General features: G+C 48.6%; 1 protein-coding gene across 4 annotated transcripts in view; it reads right to left on the reverse strand.

The window, feature by feature from the left end:
• The window catches only part of LOC146197749 (uncharacterized), a 523674-nt gene that overhangs the window by 309878 nt on the left and 191519 nt on the right, over positions 1-22277 (reverse strand). The gene's annotated exons all lie outside the window — the stretch shown is intronic.

The raw sequence follows: 22277 nt of genomic DNA on the forward strand, positions 1-22277 counted from the left end.
CCCGATTTTCCCTCTCAACTCGTACACCGAAAGGAGCCATAAAAAAAATAAAGAATACAAGCAGTTCAAAGCTCCGCCCAGAAATACGTCACTGCGACGAACTTCCGGTTGCCACGCGCTCGCTCGCTTGCTGGCGTACTCGCGTCAACCCGTCCTCGCTCGCACACGCCTGAAAAGTTCGCCAGTTCGCGCAGCGACGGTTAGTGTAACCGCGAACCCGTGGTTAGCCCATGTTACACTGCGGACCAAACCATGGTTACACCACTAACCGCGGTTATCGCAAACCGAGCTTGGCGACCTCGGTTTGCGTCGTTAACCGAGGTTATGGCGGCGTCTGTTGACGGAGGCTACGCGCCGGCGCCCGAATGCGCGAAACGTATGAGCGGGTCTGCTTCACAAAGTTATTAATTTGCCCATTGTATCACGTTTAAAGATCGATGTATAGAATATGGTGCCGCCCGACGTCTTCGAATACGGCCGACAGCGCAGCGACTGCGTACTGAATCCTTGACTTGCCTGCAGTATCGTTTGAACGGCTTGTTGCTGAGCAGAACGTCAAAAAATGCGCTTGCCCATTGTATCACGTTTAAAGATCGATGTATAGAATATGGTGCCGCCCGACGTCTTCGAATACGGCCGACAGCGCAGCGACTGCGTACTGAATCCTTGACTTGCCTGCAGTATCGTTTGAACGGCTTGTTGCTGAGCAGAACGTCAAAAAATGCGCGGCCTTAGCTATGAAAGTACACGAGTTCGCAACGCTTGCAGCACGGGATGCCGCGAGCAGGGTGACGTACGTTACACAATTACCGCGGGTGTGGGGCGCGCGAGTGCGGCGAACGACGGCGCCGTGCGTGACCGTCCCTAGTCGTCGCTAGGTCTGAATTGTTTCTCTTCGAAGCCGCGGCGGTCGGCGCTTTGGACCTGAACAACGCTGTCGTAAATCGTCTACTTATGAAGCTGCCTTATGTGAATCCTGCCATAGTAAAATAATTATACGATTAACTCTGGCGACGCATTAATCGCAGATCTAGTACGAGCAGATCGGATGAGTCGAAATGCACCAGCGGCAGCTGGCTTGAGCAGAAACTTGCTTGTATCACGGCTATCGCTCTTACCATTTACCATTTTACCATTTTATTCGCCCCCTCGAACTGAGAAAAAAAAACAAAAAAATTGAGGGGGAGCCCGGACCAGCGAAAGCTTTGCCAGGCTTAAACCAATTAAAAATAAATAAAAACGAGCAGCAGCTCGAGATAAAAAAAAAAAAACACTCTTACCAGCAATTTGCTGCTGGTCAGCGATCCTCACAAGGGCTTCATACTTGATATTCGGCTCAGTATTCCAGACGCCAACAAACTTTAGCGCGCTTTATTTCGGACATCGGTGCTAACGATCCGCCGTGTCGTTCGCGAACGGTATGCCGGAGGAGGGGCCACAGCGGCGGTGTTTACGGCGGCCGAGGAGGTGCTGCCATCGTGCGGTGCTTGACCGTGCTGTTGACGCTTCGTCGGACGACACTCCGGTACTCCTGAAACCACGTTATATAAATAAGACATTTGTAAATGCAGCTTCCTTCCGCCGATCACTGCGTCGCTTCGGTTGTTGTACTTGATGGGCAATGGCCGCTTAACCGATAAGGGCGGCGAGCTGTGTAACAACAGCCCGCACAGCGCACGAGAAGACGACTTTCGCAGCTACCGGAAGTGTGTCCGTGACGTCATGGCTGCAGTGGCCGCAGCGAATGGCAGCTCCTAGCAAGCCTTGCAGTCAACTCACCCGTGATGTCACGGTTTAAGGAAATAGTTCCATGCGACACCGCCAAGTGACGACCTCTCTGCCCGCGAATTTCAAAAAACGCTGTTTTTAAAACCTATTAATAAATCGCTGGCTTTGTTTCGAGGAGTTATTCGCCGCGAGATCGACCTAGAGGTGTCACCACCGTCGCTCCGGTAGTGTGGATCGGCAGCCGGCGGCGCTCGCAGAAACGCACGCTGCTCGGATCGAGTTTTCCGAGCTCACAAAGACGCGGATGCTTTTTGCGGCCACTGTCATAGAATGTGATAGTGTATTACTGCATGCGCCACTAACTAAATGATTTCCTGAAACCGAGTTAAATATAAGGGATTTCTGATCTGTGTGATCATGCTAGCAAGGTGATGTTAAAAATCCTGCAAGGTAGGCTGCAGCAGTATGTGGATCGGGAGCTTCCGGACGTGCAAGCTGGGTTTCGCAAGGGCAGAGGAACTAGAGACCAAATTGCCAACCTTCGCTGGATCATGGAAAAAGCAAGAGAGTTCCAGAAACCCATTTACTTCTGCTTTATTGATTATGCGAAAGCGTTTGACTGCGTAGATTACAGCAGATTGTGGCAAGCTCTCCAAGAGATGGGAGTTCCAATTCACCTCATCTGTCTCCTCAGGAACCTTTATGAAGGGCAAGAGGCCACAGTCAGAACTGGGCATGGTCTTACTGATTGGTTTCCGATTGAGAAAGGGGTGAGGCAAGGCTGCATACTGTCGCCCTGCCTATTTAACCTATATGCAGAGTGCATCATGAGGAAGGCCGGTCTGGACGAGTCTTCAGCTGGAGTGAAGATTGCTGGAAAACGTATCAACAACCTTAGATATGCGGATGATACCACTTTAATGGCAGAAAGCGAAGTGGAACTCAAGAGACTTCTGATGCGCGTACAAGAAGAGAGTGAGAAGTTTGGGCTTAAACTCAACATTAAAAAGACGAAGATCATGGCGTCTTGCCCTATCAAGTCCTGGAGCATCACTGGACAAGAAGTGGAAGCTGTGACAGATTTTCTGTTCTTGGGCGCCAAGATTACCTCGGAAGGAGACTGCAGCCATGAAATTAGGAGACGCCTGCTTCTGGGAAAGAGAGCAATGGTTAGCCTTGACCGCCTAGTAAAGAGCAGAGACATTAGTCTGCCAACCAAGATCCGTATAACCCGTGCTATGGTCTTTCCAGTTGTGATGTATGGATGCGAGAGTTGGACTGTGAAAAAGGCTGACCGCCGAAGAATTGACGCGTTTGAATTGTGGTGCTGGCGAAGACTCTTAAGAGTTCCTTGGACGGCCAGAAGATCAAATCAGTCGATATTGTACACCATAAACCCTGACTGCTCATTGGAGGGTCAAATTCTAAAGTTAAAGCTCAGCTACTTTGGTCATCTGATGAGAAGAGAGGAGTCGCTGGAGAAAGATTTGATGTTGGGAAAGGTTGAGGGTCGCCGGAGAAGGGGTAGGCAGCGAACGCGATGGTTAGATGGCATTCTCGAGGCATTGCAGATGAAGCTATGTGACGTTAAGAAGATAGTGAGAGACTGGAAAGCGTGGCGTGACATGGTCCATAGGGTCACGAAGAGTCGGACACGACTGAACGCCTGAACTGAACTGAACTGATCTGTGTAATGTTGATATATAATGGTAAATTAATAGTGTAATTATTTTGTTTTGCAATGCCAAAAATTTCACCGTGTGAGAGAAATTTTACACACTTTACAAAATTGACGATAATCAGCAATTTTCAATAACGTTAAAATGCAAGCTACGAATCACTCGCTTAGAAGACATCGTCATAAACCGCGCAAGGGCAGTCATGTTCTGGCAAGCAATTTTAAATGCTGAAGATTTCTTTATCACTAATTATTGAGCAGTGACTAAATCTTATGCAAAGTAAAATATTAGGGTTAGTTCCAAAACAGGTGCCGGATATAAAACTATTTCGAAAGAAATGGAGGTCATATCTTATCATGCGGCTATAAGGATGTATTTATTCCCGAACTAAACACTGATACTTAAGCCCGCATAAAGCTGTTTTACTCCCCTTGTCAGAAACGACGAGTTTGCTCGGAAGACAGCACTTAGACGAAAAGGGATTATAATGATTATAATAAGCTATCGGTAAAGTACATTGTCCATTTCCCCTTCATAGATCACTGCCTTGTCGTGGCGGAGGGGCTTGCGAAACTCGATGAAGTGAGCTCTGCTGTGTAGGGCCACCCAAGATAGACAGGTCACGGCAGAGAGTTCTGACAAAATGTGATTCACTGGAGAAGGTAATGGCAACCCACTCCAGTATTTCCTGCCAAGAAAACCCTATGGCCAGTCACAATACCATTGTCGATATGGCGCCGGAAGATGAGCCCCCCAGGTTGGAAGGCGTCCCACATGTTACTGGGGATGAACAAAGGGCGATTCCTAGTAGCTCCAGGACGAATGAAGCGGCTGGGCTAAAGCCAAAAGGACGCTCAGTTGTGGATGTGTCGGGAAGCGACCGGAAAGTCCGATGTTGCAAGGAGATATATCACATAGCAACATGGAATGTAAGATCTATGACGCTAGGTAAACTGGATGTCGTCAAGCGAGAAATGGACAGATTGAACATTGATATCTTGGGTATCAGCGAGCTCAAGTGGACCGGAATGGGAGAATTTAACTCCGGCGACCATTATGTCTTTTATTGTGGGCAGGAATCCAAGAGAAGGAACGGGGTCGCTCTCATAGTAAACAGAAGAATGGGCAAAGCAGTGCTAGGGTACAACCCCAAAAACGACCGAATGATTTCTCTTCGGATCCAAGGTCACCCTTTCAACATAACAGTTATCCAAGTCTATGCACCGACCACTGCTGCTGAAGAAGCTGACGTTGAGAGATTTTATGCGGACCTACAATGCCTTTTAGACCGCACCCCATCATCAGACGTCGTTTTTCTCATAGGAGACTGGAATGCTAAGGTCGGGAGTGAAGAAATATCCGGAATTACAGGCAAGTTCGGTCTTGGTGAGCCAAATGAAGCTGGGCAGAGGCTAGTAGAGTTCTGTCAAGAAAACAACCTGACCATATCGAATACTCATTTTCAACAGCACAAAAGGCGCCTGTACACATGGATTTCACCGGATGGTCTGTACAGGAATCAGATCGATTATATTATTTGCCGGCAGACATGGAGAAGCGCTATACAAGCAGTAAAAACAAGGCCTGGGGCCGATTGTGGCACCGATCATCAGCTTCTTGTTGCCAAAATTAAGCTTCGATTGAGGAAAACGCAGAAAACTAGAAGGCCTTTCAGGTATGATCTGGATCAGATTCCATTAGAATATGCTGTGGAAGTGAGGAATCGATTTCAAGAATTAGATCTAGAAGACAAAGAGCCCGAAGAGATGTGGACTGATGTTCGTGATATAATACAAGAAGTTGCTACTAAGGTAGTTCCAAAGCAAAAGAAATGCAAAAAAGCAAACTGGTTATCTGAAGAGGCTTTGCAAATAGCTGAGGAAAGGAGGATGGCAAAAGGTATGGGGGAAAGAGAAAGATACAAGGTTCTCAATGCGGATTTTCAGAAAATAGCAAGGAGAGATAAGAATGCCTTCCTGAACATACAGTGTCAAGCAGTTGATGACAACAGCCAATTAAGGAACACAAGAGCTCTGTATAAGACAATCAAAGATATCAAAGGAAGCTTCTGTGCTAAGCTGGGCGTGATAAAGGACAAACGAGGCAAGGACCTCACTGAAGCCTCAGAGATAAAGAAGAGGTGGCAGGAATACACAGAAGAACTGTACAAGAAGGACCCGGATGTGCAAACCCAACATAGGACGGTTGTGATTACTGATCTCGAGCCGGGCATCCTGAAGAGTGAAGTTGAATGGGTCTTAGCCAGCCTTGCTAAGAACAAAGCTAGCGGAATTGATGGTATTCCAGCTGAGTTGCTTCAAAACCTCAACCACGACGCTGTTAACACACTGCATACATTATGTCAAAAGATTTGGACAACCCTGCAGTGGCCACAGGATTGGAGGAGGTCAGTTTACATTCCCATACCAAAGAAAGACAGTGCCAAAGATTGTTCCAACTACCGCACGATCGCGCTTATTTCGCATGCTAGCAAGATGATGTTGAAAATCCTCCAAGGTAGGCTGCAGCAGTATGTGGATCGGGAGCTTCCGGACGTGCAAGCTGGGTTTCGCAAGGGCAGAGGAACTAGAGACCAAATTGCCAACCTTCGCTGGATCATGGAAAAAGCAAGAGAGTTGCAGAAAGCCATCTACTTCTGCTTTATTGATTATGCGAAAGCGTTTGACTGCGTAGATCACAGCAGATTGTGGCAAGCTCTCCAAGAGATGGGAGTCCCAATTCACCTCATCTGTCTCCTCAGGAACCTTTATGAAGGGCAAGAGGCCACAGTCAGAACTGGGCATGGTCTTACTGATTGGTTTCCGATTGAGAAAGGGGTGAGGCAAGGCTGCATACTGTCGCCCTGCCTATTTAACCTATATGCAGAGTGCATCATGAGGAAGGCCGGTCTGGACGAGTCTTCAGCTGGAGTGAAGATTGCTGGAAAACGTATCAACAACCTTAGATATGCGGATGATACCACTTTAATGGCAGAAAGTGAAGTGGAACTCAAGAGACTTCTGATGCGCGTACAAGAAGAGAGTGAGAAGTTTGGGCTTAAACTGAACATTAAAAAGACGAAGATCATGGCGTCTTGCCCTATCAAGTCCTGGAGCATCAAATGACAAGAAGTGGAAGCTGTGACAGATTTTCTGTTCTTGGGCGCCAAGATTACCTCGGTAGGAGACTGCAGCCATGAAATTAGGAGACGTCTGCTTCTGGGAAAGAGAGCAATGGTTAGCCTTGACCGCCTAGTAAAGAGCAGAGACATTAGTCTGCCAACCAAGATCTGTATAACCCGTGCTATGGTCTTTCCAGTTGTGATGTATGGATGCGAGAGTTGGACTGTGAAAAAGGCTGACCGCCGAAGAATTGACGCGTTTGAATTGTGGTGCTGGCGAAGACTCTTAAGCGTTCCTTGGACTGCCAGAAGATCAAATCAGTCGATATTGTCGACCATAAACCCTGACTGCTCATTGGAGGGTCAAATTCTAAAGTTAAAGCTCAGCTACTTTGGTCATCTGGTGAGAAGAGAGGAGTCGCTGGAGAAAGATTTGATGTTGGAAAAGAATGAGGGTCGCCGGAGAAGGGGTAGGCAGCGAACGCGATGGTTAGATGGCATCCTCGAGGCACTGCAGATGAAGTTATGTGATGTTAGGAAGATAGTGAGAGACCGGAAAGCGTGGCGTGACATGGTTCATAGGGTCACGAAGAGTAGGACACGACTGAACGACTGAACTGAACTGAACTCAACAATAACGCAACTAGTGACAGTAATACACTCACTTGCTTCATGTCTTGATAAGAACGGTCAGATTGATGCAATTTTTCTAGATTTCAGCAAAGCTTTCGATAGAATCCGACATGACAAACTAATATTAAAACTCCGAAGCATTGGACTACCTGTAATTTTGATCATATGGATAACGAACTATTTAAACAATCGGTACCAATTTGTAGAAGTTAATGAGGAACAATCAGTTTGCCTTCCGGTCGGCTCTGGGGTGCCCCAAGGAAGCGTGCTGGGGCCATTATTGTTTTATTATATATAAATGATCTTACAACTGACCTTGATCACAACGTGCATATCAGGCTGTTTGCAGATGATTGTGTGCTTTTTCAAGAAATAACTTCGATTAATGACCAAATCTGTCTTAACTCCTCTCTGGCTAAGATTTATGAATGGTGTAAAACGTGGGACATGAAAGTTAACACTGATAAGACCGTTGTTCTTCGCTTCGCCCGCAGAAAAGCTCCGCTCTCTTATCTACAGGCAAGGTTATTCACCTTTGTTGGAAGAGGCCAAGTAAAAGTATTTGAGTGTCACGCTTACTAATACTTTGTCATGGAATTTACATAGATGTTTGCCACAAGAAAGAAAAAGTAGCAGGCATCAACCGCTTGCACAACAACACGGGAAATCCGCGGAAGAGAGGTGGCCTCTTTCCTTCCACAGAAATGGCTAAGCACAATCAGGTGTACAAAAATCAGTGCTATCATAGTTTCAACCTGGCAGCTGGCGATCCTAGGACATACCATGACTACGCGGAATTGGGTTTGCTTTAATCTCAGCTGTCTGCTTTATTAATATTGAGTCAGTCTCAGAGTGAATGTGGGGCGCTGAAGCTGGGGTAGCGTTGCGCGTTCGAGAGCAGGTATCACGCAAACCCTCGAAGCCTTCTTCCCCGAAGTCTTCCTCTTTTTGAGACCTGGCAGACGTGTTAACAGTATGCGAGACAGGTGCTCTCTGGCGCGACTCTAGGCTTAGTGGCATGCATAAAGGTGCTTCATCTCAGCTGGTCACCTTTATGTTAAGAAAATGTAGGGGCATTTATTAAAACGTTCTCATTAAGTCCGAAGCTACAATTACAGCCCGTTTTAATCAAACCCAACAAATGTGCCTGCGTGGCTTTGGGGCAGCGGGTCTTTCTTGAGGTCTAAGCGTCCTGGAGGGCTGGACTTCGGCGTCACCCTCTCATCTCATAGGTCAAAAACACCCAGTACAGACCTCTATAACCGAATGTGAATTGATGTTTTGTAGCTTTCCTCGAATCTAAACCCTGCTTTGCGTCAGTTAAAAATTCCAGTTCAGCGGTTGCCCTATTCTGCAGCATTGAGCCTATATCCCTATTTCGCTTTATATCGTGACGTACCAAGCAAAGGAAACCATGCTTTGGATAAGAAGCTGTTGAAAGCCGACATAAACGTGGTCCACTCCTACAGTGAAGCTGATCTTGGCAAATTAAGTAATGACAAAATAAGAACACTGGCACGTTGCCGTACGTGCGACTCCTTAAGTTATCGGATAAGGCGACAGAGGCTTCAATTGCTAACACAAGTGGTGAATTTCATCTTAATGTAGTATGCTTCGTATACTTTTCTGCTGAGTCCGAACGCAAACTTCTTCAAGATTGTCGTTTCACGGAATCGAGGCGCACGCCTTTGGAACAGAACCACGACACTGACGACATAGAAAGCCAGTTCCCCACCACCCCGCCAGTGCGTCTACTCCTGCGTGAAGCTCTGAAGTGTGACGTTTCTGCAACATCCAATTTGTTCTGTGTAGCTTCTAACACGGGACATCGGTATATGGTAAACGACGGCACCCTCCCTCGGGATGAACTTGCCTAAGTGTTTGATAGCGCATCCTTAGCTTCTTGTGCTTTCCTTGCACCACATTGCACAAGCCAGCCAGCCACACAATCCAACCTTCTAATGATGCTGAGTGCATCATTAGAAGGTCGGTCTGGACAAGTCTTCAGCTGGAGTTAAGATTGCTGGAAAACGTATCAACAACCTTAGATAAGCGGATGATACCACTTTAATGGCAGAAAGTGCAGTGGAACTTAAGAGACTTCTAATGCGCGTACAAGAAGAGAGTGAGAAGTTTGGGCTTAAACTGAACATTAAAAAGACAAAGATCATGGCGTCTTGCCCTATCAAGTCCTGCAGCATCAATGGACAAGAAGTGGAAGCTGTGATAGATTTTCTCTTCTTGGGCTCCAAGATTACCCCGGAAGGAGACTGCAGCCATGAAATCAGCTGCGTCTGGGAAAGAAAGCCATTGCTAGCCTTGAGCGTCTTGTAAAGAGCAGAGACATTAAGCTGCCAACCAAGATCCGTATAACTGAAGTTATGTGATGTTAGGAAGATAGTGAGAGACCGGAAAGCGTGGCGTGACATGGTCCATAGGGTCACGAAGAGTCGGACACGACTGAACGACTGAACTGAACTGAACTGAATGGTCTTCCCAGTTGTAATATATGGATGCGAGAGTTGGACTGTGAAGAAGGCTGGCCGCCGAAGAATTAACGCGTTTGAATTGTGGTGCTGGCGGAGACTCTTGAGAGTTCCTTGGACTGCAGAAGATGAAATCAGTCGATATTGTCGACCATACACCCTGACTGCTCATTGGAGAGTGAAATTCTAAAGTTAAAGCTCAGCTACTTTGGTCATCTGATGAGAAGAGGAGTCGCTGGAGAAAGATTTGATGTTGGGAAAGGTTGAGGGTCGCCGGAGAAGGGGTAGGCAGCGAACGCGATAGTTAGATGGCATTCTCGAGGCATTGCAGATGAAGCTATGTGATGTTAAGAAGATAGTGAGAGACCGGAAAGCGTGGCGTGATATGGTCCATAGGGTCACGAAGAGTCGGACACGACTGAACGCCTGAACTGAACTGAAAGTACATTGACCTAGGTGTATTTTCTAATATTTAGTGCAACAATTAGGTGCAGGGAAGATGTTTCCCAAACATTCGAGCATTTCTCTAAAGCAAAATGTGCTCACTACCACTGTTACGGATGCGCAGAAGCCTTCAACAGCAAAAAAAAAAAAAAAAAAAAAAAAGAAAAAAGAAAAAAAAAACATATTGGCACGGGGTTTAACGCATGAAAGCGCATCGGATATGACGGATGATTGCAGAGGCTGGTTTCGGTGTCGTTTTTTTTTTTTTTCATTATTACCACCACATCCACCACGTGAGATTGTTTAATGCGCAGTCAAATCTCACAGGAGAGGAGCGCTTTTCAAAACGATCGTGATTGAATCCCCCGTTCTCGAAATCAGCCGTCGAGCGCCCTTACCACTGAGATACCGCGACAGAGGCTAAAAAAAAAAAAAAAACACGAAAAAAGAAGTACTCACACAACTCTATCATGCATACAGAAGGCATAGCAGACATAGAGTGGCCTGTTCAAACTGCATTCTGCAATGAAGCAGTCTGCGCTGGCATTTGTTTCAGTATCTGCGGTATTCCAAACAGAAACGGGAATATGCGATTTCTGAGCGCTTGCATTAACTTTTATTGACGGCAGCGACCTGCTTTGCTTTGATACGGCACTAACGACAGTACCACTTCGTTTGAGACACCGCGTGTCAAAGGATCTCAAGCGCCGAAGACCGTGACGGATGATGTCCTTATCCAGCATACATACTCGATACGGACAAGTATTTTTTTTTTTTTATGGAGCGTGGGGTAATAGTCTTCATATTTCTTTTGCAAGAGGCATATAGGTAAGCAAAAGCGCACAGGAACCAAGAAACAAACAAAGCACTCCTGTACACGCCGCATGCGCGCGCGTAGATCGCCGCGGGCTGGCACGAAACGCGAAAACGCATCCACACTGAGTAGGTTTCGCCGCTGAGCCGCAAGGTGGCGACTCTGCTCGATCTCGAGGCCAATACTTTGGGTTAATGCTCAAAAGGATTTGTTCTACACACTGAACACATTTATCAGTGGCTTCTTGGTGGCCGTTTCTGGGGACCTTTAACCTCATGCGTGAGTTTGAGGTTGAGCGAGGTCGGCTTGTGAGGTCGAAATTATTGTTTCCCAGAGCGACAAAACAGCGGGCAAAACGCCTTTCGTAATAATGCCTGTCGTGTATATTATTTTAGTTACCAACGCGCACGTACTGAACGGTTTGCGTGTTGCGTTCGACACGAAAGAAAAAAAGGAGGTGGGGGGGGGGGGGGGGAAGTGCAGCGCGACAAAGGAGTGGGGCCGGACGACGGCCTTCGAAAGAAGGTGACAAGAAGGGAGTAGCGTAGTGTTCGAACTCTGCTCTGCCCGGGTACTCCGGCACAGTTGTCGGGCGCCTTTTGCACCAACGCGGCGGGGCACGGATAATGAGCAAGGAAGAGTTGGAAGAAAAACGAAGCAACATGGGATAAATTGGCGCTTCCAGTAGGTGTGCTTTTCTCGCCTCGAAGATGGCGCCTCAGCCCCACGTTCTCATCGACACACATGTTCCTGGAACGTCCGCTTGGAAGTTGCACCCAAGCGGCGTCAGTGAATCGCCAGCTATGTGCTTCGCCATTTGCCGATGCCGCCTTTTTATCCCGCGTTGGGACTCTGAGAGGAGAAGAGGGCGCATCTTTTTGAAGCGGTCGACGATTGGCTGTAATTTATGGCTGAAGTTTCAGCCCTCTCCAGCTGAGGTCCGTAGCAACGCCCATGCAGCTGGAGTCACGTAAAGCAAGGAGCCACTTCCGAGCACTAAGTTTCAAGGGCTGTTACGACCGTGCATCATCCGCACTTGCGCGCTCTATTGTTCGCCTGTAGGCATGGATAAGTGCTGTGGATATGTGGGGTTGGTACAATGGCTCTAAGTGAGCCTGTTTCCAGGAATCCTGTTTTGTAAGCCTGTTTTGCTTTGTGGACACCCTGCAAATGCCAAATTGACCCTGTCAAGAGAACGTCTAGAAAAGTACAAAGGGATGTCCCCCTGCGGGAGATAGCCGGAAGTGCTTTCGTTCAATTGTTCACCCTTCCCGTCGAGAAGCGCTATGGTCAAGTAAGGAATGCCTATTGTCCAAACGAGGCGACAGAGTGACACGTCCGCTGACGTACAGGACAAGAAACGAGCAAGGTGATTACGGCCATTAGAGGATTTCCTGGGAATGCAGGACAAGAAAGGAGCATGACGCATACGGCCATTAAATGATTTCCCGGGAATGCAGGAAAGATTTGCAATTGTCGAAAACGGACAATGCTGGGAGCGTATGCGGCGCGCACGTGCATTTGGGTTTCTGAGAAGTAAATCCACTTGCCGGAACCAGCCTATCGATTCTTGGCTGAAGAATAGAAATGTACCTCCTCGCCGTTCCCAAGCTTTTCCCGCCAACAAGTGACCCGGCTCAACGAAACAATGCCGGGCCAGTCAGTGCTTCAGACCATCAGTGCAGTGATGTGTTCGATTGGATGCCGATATCTGAGGGGCGTGCCCTGGATTTGGTTGGTCAGCATCTTCAGAGAGGGGCTGGACATAGGGGGTTTTAAGGACGCTGCAGAGCACGAAATGTCGCTCTGAGCCCTGGGTAAACGGCTCATCCAGACGCTTCTCGCTATGAACTCTTTACGCTTGCCATTTTGTTAATATGCCCTTCTTCTTCATGTAAATAACCATGTAAATAAGTTTTCCCAAAGTGCCATTAAACCTGCTTGTATGTATTGTACCAACCTCGAAGATTCAATCCTTCATCAACCCCGAGTCTCTGCACGCTACCAAGTGAAGGCCGGGTCGACTTAGTCCCAGCGTCACGACAGGGCGTTTAGATGGCGCGCGGACTCGTCGCGTCAACTCGCGGCGGCCGCGGAGGGGGATGGACGAAACAAGGCAGCGTCGAAGCTAGGTTTCCATTCCTGTTTCAAAGGCGGTATTTCCCTCGCCTTACACTCCCCACTTGCTCGAACTCCCTGTGTCTTTATCCCACTACCCTCAGCTAAACCCTCAGCCCCTCTTGACTGCTGCATGTTTTTATCCTCACCGTGCTGTAGCCGCTCTTTATGGTCCTCCCTCGCTCATCTCCCAAACACTCTCCGTGGTTGCGCTTTTTGTTTGTGATAGTGTTTCCGTTTTCGCGCTTGTTCCTACGCTCAGAAGAGAAGGCGCCGAACGCTGGCCCAGGAGCGTTTTGGATTTTTTTTATTCCACCTCGTTTTTTTTTTTTTCCTACGCCGCTGCGAAGCAAGACAGGGTTCTCTACGCGCAGCTCCGTCAGTTCCAGCCGAGGTTCGCGCAGATTCTTCAGCAGCTGAAAACAGAAACGGACCTGGCGGTCGCCGGCGAGCGACCGCGACCAAAGGCATCGAAGCGGCGCCGACGGCGGCGCAGTGACCCTTTGTCCCCTGCTGCGGCGCCAAAGCCCCACCCCTAAGCTGCCCTTTCGGGACAGAGACGAGCTGCCCTTGCAGACCTTAATCCCCCTTGGCGCCCACGGAGGCGACAACGGGAACCTGACCTTTTTTGAAAGTTCGGAGGCGCATCGCCGATCAGTACTGACCCTGCTCGCCGACTTCCTGAGGCAAGCGGGTGACCTTCTGAAAAGTAACACCGGGGAAATGACCTCTGCCAACCGGCGACTTCTCCGACTGCTTCGCCTTGGTGATGTGAAAACTTTATTTCCGTAAAAAAAAAAAAAAAAAAAAAAAAAAAGAAAAAGAACGTTTGTCAAACGAAGGAAATTTTCACCGCTAGCATGCACAAGATCGTCATCAACATCGGAGAAGCTAGCCCTCGCCACCGAAAGATGTGCGAGGAGGCTGAAGCACTACCCTCGGCAGAGGGCGGCATCTCAAGTCCTTGCTTGTGCCCCGCTGATTGAACTGTACAAATTGAACTTTGTTTCCCAGCTAGGGAAGTCGGGATAACCGACCATATTTGAACGGAGAAATTGTCTCCGCCGAGAGCTCCTTTTTCGTCCTTCAAATTGTACGTATTTCATCATGCAAGGAGTTGTATGAAGCATTTCGTCGCCTCTACTCCCTGGCTACTCCTTCTCCTTCGTCTCGGCTGCTCATGGTTTCAGTGCGGTGAAGTCTAGGCCTCCGAACCCCGATCACATCCTCTCCTCTACCTCGAAGCCCATCTTTTCTCATCGTCACTCCGCAGCAGCAGCCTTCTGAGCCTTGAAACCTCGGCCCGGCGATAGACATCCCAAGCGAATTAACGGCGCCCACCTTCAACAGCGAGGTCGAATGAGACGAAGCGCCGTGGTCATTCACTTCTGCCTTCATGTCACAGAAAAGAATACCAACATTTTTTTTGTTTCACCTGCGCCAAGGTGTCCACGTCAAGACACGGAAGCCAACAAAGGTGTGTTGTTATTTATTTTTTCTACTTTGACTTATATGCGAGAGGTTCTTGTTCTCGCTACCCGGGGGCTGGCAAAGTCAGCCAGAGCGCATGCGTTTTTCTTGTGTTGCCCCAACCACCGCGCGGCGAATTTCGGAGCGGGTTTGTTTTCTCTGGCCAAGTGGATTCTGCCTGGCAGCCCTTTGAATCCCTTCTGGCTATGGCCGTTCGCGTTGAAGCGAGTGGCAGCACGAAGGTAGCTGCTGCTGCTGCGCCCAAGCTTGCTCACCCGTGCGTTTCACAGCAAGTGTCCGCTGTCGAGAAATAAGATGTGTTTATTGTTCGTGCCATGCTTGTTGAGTTATATGCTATCGCGTTCAAACTTCATTGCTTCACCTTTCCGATGAAATTGTGTGTTTTTTTTTCTAAACATGCCCCACAACTCTTGAAACCACACCATTTGGCCATTAAATTAAGTCATTTATTTATAAGGTAGGCAAAGAATTTCGATAACTACTTGTTTTAGTTATCATAAAAAAAATACTGACAGCTTCACAACTCGAAATGCCACTCATGACTGACTGTCAATTTGCTGTCTTTACGTTCGAACAACCGGTGTTTTTAAAAAAACTAGGGGCCCGAACGTTGTGACAAAGAACATAAATATTTTGTAAAACTAGTGCAAAGCTCCAGTAATAAATACATTTGTCCTACAAAAAATTTACATACTTTTGCCCCGCACAGAGTCTCCTGGGATTCCTGCTACCCCACATTCAAACGAGGTGAGAACTGCCACGGAGCGGGAAGGTCGAAAGAAGTGGTACCCGTGAATTAAAATTCCGCGGATATTCTGGGGAAACTCTGGTACGAGGAATGCCACCCAAACTAAGTGGCGCGCGCTCTGCAATGCAGGGTGGAATGAAGGGAAGGGCGCCAAGAAGTGCTCCCCCCGAGACGCAATGAGAGCGAGTGGGCGAGGTTAGCAGAAAGCAGAAAAAAAAAAAAAGAAACGGGGTAGGGGGGGAAGAGAGATGCGCGCGAAGGCGGAGGAGCGATTCTGGCAAGGCGCCGCCAAGAACGCGCACGTAAATTCCCGTAAAAGAAAAGCCAGCGCGGGACTTTTGCAAACGCGGACAGCAAAACGATGGGTGAAAGGGATTCCTTCAAAAAGCCAGGCGCAGAGGAGCTGTAAAAATAGACCGCCACCCTAATAACATGAGCGAAGAACGAGAGCGACTTGTCCGCGCCCCGCCCCCCTTCTCCTCCTCGAACCGTAGTGATAGTCATCGCTCCTTGGAGCGCAGCACACGCCAGGTGCTGAAAACAGTGGAGTGGAGGGGATGAGGAGGAGGGGGGGGGGGGGGGGGGGAAGAAAAGAAATTGAAGGAACGCTCGGATCGCCGCTAACGAACCGCGAGCGTGTAAATAGCTTTTGACGCATCTCCACACCGAACTCCAATAAGAAAGAGAAAATGCCGCAAAACGTAGGAATAGAAAGGCAGTAAAGGCAAGAAAAGGAAAGGTGAGGAAAGCAGGTTTGTAAGAGGTGGCGAGCAAGCGTGCCATCGAGCGCGAGATAAAAAAAAAAGAAATAAAGAAGCACGCTTCGGCGACTTCAAACGATGCGGTTGTTGTTGTTGTGGCTGGAAGAAAGAAAAGAAAATGCACGGGTCTGCTCCTGGCTCTGTAGCTGAGCCACCTCCGCCGCCTCGTGCGGACAGAAGAGAAAATAGACAAGAAAGAAAGAAGAGGGAGAGAAAGGCGCGTCGCAACAACAGCCGTCGTCCACCACCACCGAAGCTGTGGCGGGTGCAATGACGGCCTACAACAGATAAAAATCAGTGGCAGGCTAGCCCCCGCCGCAAGCGGCGGTGACCTACCTGTCCCAGCCCCATCAGGGGAAGCCCAAACGATGCGGTAGGAGAGCACCTCAAAGTGTGCTGGCATATTCATTAGAAGACGGAGGAGGTAGGAGAGCAGGATGAAGAAGCAAAACAGCCCCAACCAGCAGTCGATTTTCCCGGAAGGCGCGTTCCATTAACTTATCCGCTCGTTACATCCTCATGTTCCACCCGTCACTTCCGCATCAGCAACACCACTGTTCTGTATCCCCGAACGTATATAAATGACCACGATGAACCAAACGCACGGGAAGAGGGAACGGCGCACAGGATATTTACCCTTTCCTTCCTCTGGGGCCACAGAGCTAAGTCGCTGCAAGTATCGAGCCAAGGTCTTCTCTCCTCCAGCCGCTCTCTCTCTCTCGAAAAAGAAGACTCCTTAAAGAGGGGGAAGGAAGGGGGCAAGAGCAGAAACAATGGCACGAGCGCCTTCTTTCTCGCGGCTGTGCCAGCGAAAAGCCGTGAACGAGGACCACAGGATGCCTCGGGTGCGATCCCGGGCGATAAATCACCCCCACTGCCTCCTTCAGGCCACGTTCGTCGTCGTCCCCCTTCCCTCCGAAGGCCGCTGCTGTTGCGAGATGCCACTGAAAGAGCGCGCGCTCTATGCCAGCCAGGCGAGGCCTGGTTCTGTTTTATCTTGCCGAGTGTAACTCTTCCGTCGCGGTGGCCAGAAAGAGTCGAAAAAGAGCAAGCGACTAGTACTAACCAGACGGGCTGTGGGAGGACGAAAGGAGAAAAGAACCGGTTACTTCCGCTCGTAGGCCACAAAGTAGCGGAATTTCCCCTGGCTCAAAGCTAAGGAACGCTGTAGATAGCATGTTTGAATCTGCGCCCGTTTCGTCCGGCGAAAACTAGTCTCGATCACACCCCCTAGCGACCACTGAAATTTGCGGACTGTTCCTTATGCAGCATACAAGCACGTGCTGCGCAGTCTGTAATGTTCCATTGCACGCTCAGTTGTAAACACAAATGAAAACTTTCAAACAAACAAAAATTCTAGAGGGCACTTTGGACCATTAAAGTGCGATGAGGCGAAATCCATTATAGCACGGCAGATCGCAGCCCTCCAGTACAGCACCTCTATCTCCATCTCTTCTTTCACTCCTCCCTTCCTTTACGGCGTAGTACATGTGTCCGCGGAGAATTGTAACAGATACTGCGTCTTTTCTATCCTGTAAATCAATTTCAAACGCCGCTGCTGTACTAACGGCTCCTAGAATGGGTCTACTTCTATTTGCTGTGTGGTGCAGCGTTCGAGCAAGCGGCAAATGAAAGGTGCCGCACGGACGCCTCGATCGGACGCCCGGCGGGGTCAGCTTCGTATATGCATTAATCGCCTAGTGACGTCATGACCTGTCGTGACGGTACATCGCGCGTCCCTCGTCGTTCGATTGGTTGATTGATTGAATGATTGGTTGATTCACAACCAGCATTCGCATCAAAATTCACCGGCGTTCTATAATTCGTTTACAGGAAAGGGAATCCCGCTATCATCCTCACAGTAGACAAGGGGAATTATGAAGAGCGTCTCACGATCCGGGGTGTGGCGCAGTTGGTAAGCACTGGGATCCAAGGAATGGAGGTTCGATTCCCGGTGGAGTTCATTGAACTCTCGCTCTTGACACCTCTCTCGACAACGATGAGGCATTAAAGGCTTTCTCTTAATATAAGGATAAACGAAGTAGAGCCGAGTCAAGCATTAAACTCAAAACAGCCCACTGGTGCCCACAAGTCGTGGACGAAGGCCAACGCACAACGAAAACATCAGGAAAGATGCAAATAGCACAATAAACTAGCCGCGGCCAGTTTCAGCAGGAAAGCAAAACAGTGCATGACTCGACTCCGCCAGCCACCAACATTTTCAGAGCGCACGCTGCGGCGACCCGCAAAAAACCTCGCGCGGTTAAATTTAGTTTCAAAGCGCACGTCCAGGGGCGATTTCACGACGGGGTGCCTTTTTTACGCTCGCGACCAGGTTTCCCCGCTCCGTTGGAACAGCCTCCCCGCCCCTACACACACACACTATTTTAGGGCTAAACAAGCAAGTGCGACTTGTTGTCGCGTTGTAGAATTTCTGCTGAGAACACGCGCCATAGTTACTCGAATAATATGCGGACTTTTTATGGAAATCGCCTGAGAATATACTTTCCCGCAGAGCACCCGGACAAACTGGCATCTAGATTGAGCTATCCTCGGGAATGACAAGACACAGAACATCTCCCATAGAAATCAGATGGGCATTCGTGAAAAAGAAATTTCTGGAGTGGTTAATTATTTCCTAATTCGATAGTGAAGCACGATAGGTATATAGGTGGGCCTCGTTCAAAAGCTGTTCGCATATCCTTATCATAAATAGGCTACTAATCATTTAATAGTTTTGTGAATTCATCACACATTGAAGCTCGCCTAAGGCAATGTTTCTACAGAAACAGCGATATAATGTTCTATATGCCGACTTCTATGTTCTATATGCCGAAGTACAGCACATAATGTTTATTCCTCCAAATGCTGCCATAATGCGGGGAGCTAAATCTTTTCGAATTGACATCGTTACTGAAAGGCACAAAATAAAGTTCTAGCGGGTTCAAATATTCAGTAATATATACGTGAGCAAAGGTGGTATACAACACTCAGCCAGTGACAAAGTTCAGGGAAAAATTCCTCGAAATGCCATCTATCGACAACGTCAGAGACAGCAACATCGGCACATGCATGTGGGTAAAATGGGGCACTGCCACTATTGTCTCGATCTTAGATAACAGTTGCTGCCTTGGAGTGCCTTGGATTGGAGTGCCTTGCACTAGAACTGGTTCCTATGAAGCTTACAAGGCAATCGCTACTCCGGGTTCACAAGATGCACGGCCATACAGCGTAAACGCCACCAACTCGCGACCAAAACTGTCGCTATTCACTGGACCCCAGGTCACTCGGACGAATCAGGGGGCAATGCGGCGGCACACGCCGCGGCTGCCTTGGCAGGTGGGACGTCTACATTTACTTGCCCACCCCCCTTGCTCCATCCTTACTCGACCTTGGGCGGGCAACTCACCCCTTCTCTTGCCCTTATGCACTATACTCGGACCAGTCTTCGTAGCCTCAGTCAGCATCGCATGCTGGTGGCCACACCAGACCCACCTTTTACGAGAAAAACCCACCTCACCCGAAGTCAAGAAGTCGTTTTGAATAAGCTCATTGCCCATGTGGCTTACACGCCACGTATTATGCCTGCTGGCGTCAGTATACGGAGAAAATGATTACGTGTCCCCACTGTACGACTCGACTCTAACTCGCGGCGGCGTATCTCATCTACTCTGGGATTGCCCTGCTTTTTCTACTGGACGCTCCGAGATCAAACCCTACCGCCTGGACGACCGTTCCCTTCTAGAAACTGATGCTAACACAAAGATTATATTTGCCAAGTATGGCTCGCTTAGTGGCCTCGTTAGAGCAATGCGATTCGAGTGACGACCTAAGCAATGATTTTGTCTACTCCCTTTTATCCCCATCCATGGTCATGAGCCTTCCCATTCAATAAAGGACATTCAATCAATCAATCCTCCCGTATTTCTGCTTCGCTCGTCTTTCGCATTTTTTCTCCTCTGAAATAACTCCGCGCGTCTGCTCCTTTCACACCTCTCATGTAACTAAAGAACGGGCAGCGCGCCGCAAGCAAGAAATACTTGTGTATTCCTTACAGCCAGATAAAGCGACGATAATGGCCCGAACATCTAACGTGCTCCTTCTTTTAGCAATGAAATCAATACGCTCTTGTAAGCGCGGCCATATAATGCGAGCGCTATTCGGTAAGTGCTGTAACAAAACAAAATGCTCGCGGTAAAAAAAAAAAAAAAGGCAGCAATTAGACTTACGCCACTGTATGAGAGTCCATAATACGATATGGAATATCAATTTATGAAACCCCAATATTATTAATAAAATAAATACGCTAGTCCATATTGTGCACAGGACTGCAATTGCTAATCTCGCTTACGGAACCAACTATCAAAGCAAAGCGGCAAATATAGATCATTTTGTCCAGAAGCAATTTATCTGCTCCTTTAAAGCACGGAGTTATGTTTAGCTGTTGCTTTGTTCATGCTGTCGCGCTGCAATGGGGCGCTTAATTGGTCGCTGATGGCCGAGTTGAGACGCTGTGTGTATTTGTGCTGCAAGCATGGCTAGTGCGTGTAACGTTCGAGATCGCTTTTGTTGCTTTATTGCTGCTGTTCGGGAAATTGGGTTTTTCGTCATCTCTTCAAGAAGAAAATCTGAGACGAGATGGTGAAATACATGCTATTTTCATATGTTCAATTTTTAAGAAAACCGGCTTCAGTAAAGGCTTTTCCCCTGAACGCTGGGATTTAAGGGACTGTTTCGGCGCAAAGAAAGAAGACTTGGAAACCCTGCCCGCACACAAACGATAGAGCATAAACGGGTTGGAGCATGTATTTTGATATGAATAAATTATTATTATTGGTAAAATCCGTCGACAATTGCCCTCCACCGTAGCGGGTATTAAAGGGTAGCAATTTAGGGCAGAGGACTGGGCGCGCGTATACATGTCATCCCGCACATAGCCCCTCCCTCCCGAACTGCTGCTGTCAACATTTGAGCCTGGTTGATATTCTCGATAGCTTCGTTGACAGTGTTTTATGATTTTTTTCACTCTGCGAATAAAATAATCGGCGCCACTGTGAGGCAGCGAAGTGAATGCGGCAACAACTAAATTAAGCAACGCCAGCGGAAAGCCCGACGACGCGCAGCAGAGCCAGCAAAGCGCGACAAGCCCGCCGGTGCGTGAAGTACGTCTACGCTGCCGGAGGAAGGGAACGGACGACGTCGGCAGAGAGCCATGGAAAGTCAGCGGTGTCGCTCCGCTCGTACACCGAAGACCGAAACGCGGACGACGCCGCACAAGACGCACGCAAGCAACGGCGGCGGAGCACTGTCCATAAAATCATATCTCACCAAGTTCCCTCTAACACCACTATAAAATTCGAATGTGTACTTTCTGTTCAATAACTGTTGCTGGCTTTATCGCATCCCATTCATCCAAGCAGCTTCGAGAACTCGGCGGAGAAGTAGTTCGTTGCAGAAGGACGCACTGTGACACGTAGCGTCTCACTTCAGCTCTACAGCGGCGACCGAAAACCAATTAAGCATGTGTTAACAGAGGAGAGCCCAACTTGACTCGTCGTTTGGCAAGCAGCTACACAGCGCCGCCGCCTAAAGAATTGGCGTCTATGACAGCTGTCGGACAAGAGCGCTATCTCGCGTGGGCTAAGCTTAGCCGCGCTTCAGCCGTCTACGGCACTGGTAGCCTCGCCCAAAGCGCGAGTGAAAGTTGGACTGAATGTCCGTCAGCCACTGTGTGTCCGCACTTCCTTCAACCCCGCTTGTACCATCAGCTTTCATGCGATCTGCATCTTTCGGGAGAGCATGTGTTTTAATTTTGTGCTGTTTCGACCGTCCGACAAGTGCGCGACGAGTAAATGCTTCCCAGTTCCAATTCACTCAACTGTGCACGAAATGTTGAAACTGTTCAGCAACATTCAGGTTGATTCGTGCAGATCTTCTATCAAAACAGTTTGCTCGAGGGTCACCTTCACTCGTAGCTCTTACTAAATGCGTACGACTGCTGGGAAAATGCTTCGGAGTCTCCCTAGTAACACCGTGGATGCAGGCCTGACAAGAAAAGGGACGCCGAAGGATATACTCCAGCAAAACCTCCTTTTTCAAGCAGCAGTCTTGGAACATGTCAAGTCGATAAACGCGCTTCCCCGCTCGAAGCCGATTCGGCCTCACCGACTGCTGTTGCGAAAAGGTCGCAGAGCAAAACACACCTTCTACTCGTGGGCAAGGAACCGATCCTCGGCCCACAATGCCTAGTAGTA

Source organism: Amblyomma maculatum, chromosome 3 (assembly GCF_055883805.1).
Source record: "Amblyomma maculatum isolate TAMU_Amacu chromosome 3, ASM5588380v1, whole genome shotgun sequence".
NCBI lineage: Eukaryota > Metazoa > Arthropoda > Arachnida > Ixodida > Ixodidae > Amblyomma > Amblyomma maculatum.